The sequence below is a fragment of the Aphidius gifuensis genome, linkage group LG2 (assembly GCF_014905175.1).
Source record: "Aphidius gifuensis isolate YNYX2018 linkage group LG2, ASM1490517v1, whole genome shotgun sequence".
In the NCBI taxonomy this organism is placed as follows: Eukaryota; Metazoa; Arthropoda; class Insecta; order Hymenoptera; family Braconidae; genus Aphidius; species Aphidius gifuensis.
The window spans coordinates 21,435,041-21,439,778 of NC_057789.1; positions in this window are offsets into that span (position 1 = coordinate 21,435,041).

The following is a 4,738-nucleotide window of genomic DNA, read 5'->3' on the forward strand; positions in this document are numbered from 1 at the left end:
GAATTGCCATTTAAAGAAAGAACTAAACGTGAAAATTTATTATTGTTGGCATTATGGTCTGGAACAGGCAAACCAACAGCTGATAATTTTATTTATCAAACTCGTGCACAATTTAAAAAACTCAAACGAGGAATTAATCTTAACTTGTATGATGGGTCTAGACTTCTAGTGAAAGGTTTTTTGTTGATTGGTACGTGTGACATTCCTGCTAAAGTTCATTTTTGGAATTTAGTGTCTTATAATGGACTTTATGGTTGTCCAACCTATATATGGCCTGGAGAAACATATAATTTAACACCTACATCACATACTCACGTTTACCCTTATATTAAATCTCCAAAGTTAAGAACAAAAAAAAATACAATTAAATATGCTCAACGAGCATTGCCAAATTTACCTCACAAAGGGGTAAAAGGTCACTGCATTTTGGCATCAATAATGTATGATCATATAAAAGGTATGGCAAGTGACAGGATGCATGCTGTTGATGCTGGGACAGTAAAAAAACTTGTCACATTATGGTTTGATAATAAATATCAAAATGAACCATACTCATTGGTTTATGCCAAAAATCTTGTAGATGAACGATTGAAAAAAATTAAACCACCACATTTTGTTCATCGTATGCCAAGTACAATTGATGAACTTTTACATTGGAAAACATCACAATTTAAAATGTGGTTTTATTATTATGCTTTGACTTTATTGAAAGGAATTATGAGAGAAGAGTATTTTCAACATTTTATTTTACTTGTTGCTGGAATTACAATTTTAGATTCAGATATAATGACACATGCTGATATCAACATGGCTGAAAACTATTTGCACAAGTTTGTGAATGAATTTGAATTAAAATATGGTCTAAGATATTGTTCAGTAAACATACATGTACTCCTTCATCTCTCTCATTGCGTTAGATTAATAGGGCCTTTGTGGGCTTACTCATGTTATAACTATGAAGATTTAAATGGACAATTTTTACGATTAGTTCATGGTACTCGTCATATTGAATCACAAATTGCCAATGCTCATTATCGTATTTTGAGAGTTCAGCGTTTTTTCAATAATCTTCCTGAAGGGCCAGTACGAGATTATTGTTTTAGCCGACGACATGGTGTTAAACTAAATGAAAAAATATTTGACAACACTTACAGTGTTGGTACGTATAGTTCATACACTAACAGAGATCCTGTTCCTGCTTATATTCAGTGTATCAACCACTTGCAGCCTATTCAGAAACTTGAAAGGTACTTCAGGTTATTGAAAAAAGATAAACTTTATATATCTGAGTTGTATAAACGAAATACTAAAACATCTTCTTCATGTGCAATGTTCAAAAAAAATGCCTTACAGAATTCTTTCTGTTCAATTGTATGCTTTTGGAAAGTAACAAAATGTCAATGTCAAGAAATCAATTGTCAATGTGATCCAATCCACTATGCTGTGGGACGATTGTTTGAATATAAAGAAGCTTTTAATGTTGTTGGTGATCAAGGAGTAACAAGTAATATTCCAATTTTGTTTGAATGCACTAAACAAGAAAGATATATGGCCATCAGAGTATCAAGACTTCAAGCTGTATGTGTTCAAGTTAATGTTGGAAACACTTTGTACTTAGGAATTCCAGTAAATGAAAAAGAGAAAGAATAAAAACAAGTTCTACAATAAACCAAATACGATTTTTTGTATGAAAGTCAACTGAATAAAGAAAATATTATTTAAAATTTTCATAATTTTTTCGATTATTTTAATTTAAGTTTATTTATGTTACTCAACTAAAATTGACTGAAATAACTATGGCTTTAATAATACATTACAATAAATTTATTTATCATCAGTAATATATTTATTCGTTGTAATAAAACGAATATTAATATTAAGGAATAAATTTATTTATAATTTATAATTAACTGAATAACTTTTATTTGAAAAATTATATATATTTTTAATTGAATTTTTCTGAGGACATATTTTTTTTCAATACTTCAAAAATTTTCAGTATGAGGCTTTTCAGGTCGAAATGAGGTTTTATTTTTTTTTTTATTTCAAAAAAATTTTAAAAATAAAAAAAAAAACACAAAATAACTCACATTTTGTCCTCCTCGTCCTAACATAAGGTATAGAAGGCCAAATTGAGGACTAATATTTAAAATTTTATCTAGAGAACAATAGAAAGCAGTCCTATAAGGCCAAGTTGAGAACTCAAATTTCGTCTCGGGTGTTTACTATTAGAAATAATCTTTCTGAAAATTTTTTTTGTGGTCTCTCGAATAGTTACTGCTTTCTTAGGAATGCAGTAACAACAAATATGAACGGTAATCAGGTTTGATAAACTCCCTGATCTTCGAAATTTTTTTTTCTATATATTAAATAAATAAATAAGAAATAGGTAAATAATAATGATAGTGGCCAAGTAAACAATTGAACAATTAAAAGAATAGTGAAACTACGAAGAAACTAAAAAAGAATATTCGGAAATAATTAGATAAATAGGCAAAACATGAAGATAAATTGATAACTGAATTAGAAACAGAGTAAGAACCAAATTGGAGGAATAAATAATTTCTGAATTATTTATCCCTTCAAGTGGGGTAATGTTACGCAATAAAAAGCTTAAGCATGTAGAAATAAGTATCGGGAAATCATAATTCTAAAGACAAGAAATAGTCGTTAAGTAGGATAATAAAATTTATATGTATGTTTAATGGAGATCATCAGCATCAGTCAACAATTCATCAAACACCAAGAACGAGGTGACAACAAGATGACGTCAACAAAATACGTCAAGTGCTACCTCGTAACACAGGTACAATCGGTTGCAGACGGCGATTTAGTCTATGCACCAGAGGGGAAGAACTTTCGAGTGAAGCAAGACATCGTCAAAGGAAAAACACGATGTCATCCACAACCTGACTTGGTAGGCGATCAATCACGACAAGGTGGACATGCATTGTGTAAGCTATAAAAAGGTAGTGGCAAAATTTCACTGGGCAAATTTATGTATAAATTTGTGTATGAAAATAATGATTGGAGATCGAATATAAGCCAAATCAAACATTAACTGTCAACTCTGTGGTGCTGATCATACTGCTAAATATGAACAGCAGCTGTTAAATATTAAGCAAACCACAAATCAACCCAAAAAAAAAAAATTTTACAAAAAAAAGTTATTACCCAGAGAGTAGGCCAACAACGTAGCAAATGCCTATGAATCCAATTTTGCTGGAACAGCACAACTTGTAATCGTGAAATAGCCATCCAACAAGTCAAGGGGCAAGAAAAGTGGAACAACTATTTACCATTCAACTGCCAAAGAATCACCAAGAAAAGCAATTCTAATCACTGTAAAATCTGCACCATGGAATTCGTGACCTCTAATGAATTAATATAAAAAAAAAAAAAAAGAAAATAACTTCAAGAACGTCCAGAACTTCGAGAACTTCTAGACTCAACTATAGATACTAAGTAAAAATGTAACCTAGAATTAAGGTAAAATATGGACGTAAATAATTACGGAATCGGACGATAAGCCTTTCGTTTACGTACACTGCGTTCCCTGAACGAAAGGTTTTACTGTGGGGGTGTAATGTCCTGCGGTAAGCGCAGAACTTTTTTTTATTTCATATAAATTGTATTTTATAAAATTATATATTCAGGGTCCAATTGGATACCCCTAGCTCCATCTTATGAATTATAAGGGTAACATTCAAGGGAGCAAACGCAACCCCGAGCACCCCCGAATATTTCCGACCTACCCTACGGTTAGCTTGTGCCACTGACCCAATATATCGATCAGTTCACTGGGATCTCTGATCCCGTGACTACCAGCTCTAATTGCTTTAACTGCTCTAACTGCTTTAATAAGTGCTTTAAAAAGTCTTAGAATAATTTTAAGAATCACCAGCCGAAAACTGTAAGTTATATTTATCCAATATTTCATTGATTTATTTTGCTTAAATATTCTCACTTAAATTCACATAATATTTGGTTACATGAATTATTAAATTAAACTCATTAAAATCATCCTGGATTTAACTTGTAATAAGTTCCGACCACATGGTCTAAGTTGGCTTGTTCTTTTGAATTTAAATTCGAGTGCAAGTTTTGTGTTAAATTATTTAATCAAATAAATATTGAATAAAGTAAATTATAGTTGGCAGATTTAAGCGAGATTTTGCTTGTTAAAAATATTTAATTATTTTAAATATAACAATCAACGACCTCGTGGTCATGAATTTGGTTTTAGCTACGACCTGCAAAGTATATTAAGAGTTTATGTAATTATTAAATCAAACAAATTTAAAAGTGATCTTCGTTATAATTTTTATTGTAAATTCAGTGTTACACAAGTGCATCAATTAACTCAAGGTCCACGTCGGTCCAAATTTAACTATCTGTTACTGAACATCAATACCATTGGTAAAGTTGTGGTATTTTAATAATAAATTTACCATTTTATTTAACATTATAATTTTTGTGTTTGACTCAAGTTTTTTATAAATTATTTGTGTTTAATTTGTGTACCATTCTCGCGTATTTTTCAGGTTCCTTTTTACCTCTCCCTACATTACTTAAAATCGTCTCCCTACCCTTCTAATGTACCTTCACTGGGCAGGATTAACAGGGTTAAATTTAATTACATATCTAGTTGGATTATTTTATAGGGCAATATTGATTGTCTAATAAATAATCCGGCTACGATATTTCAGTTTTTATAATTACAGAAAATCTAATACGG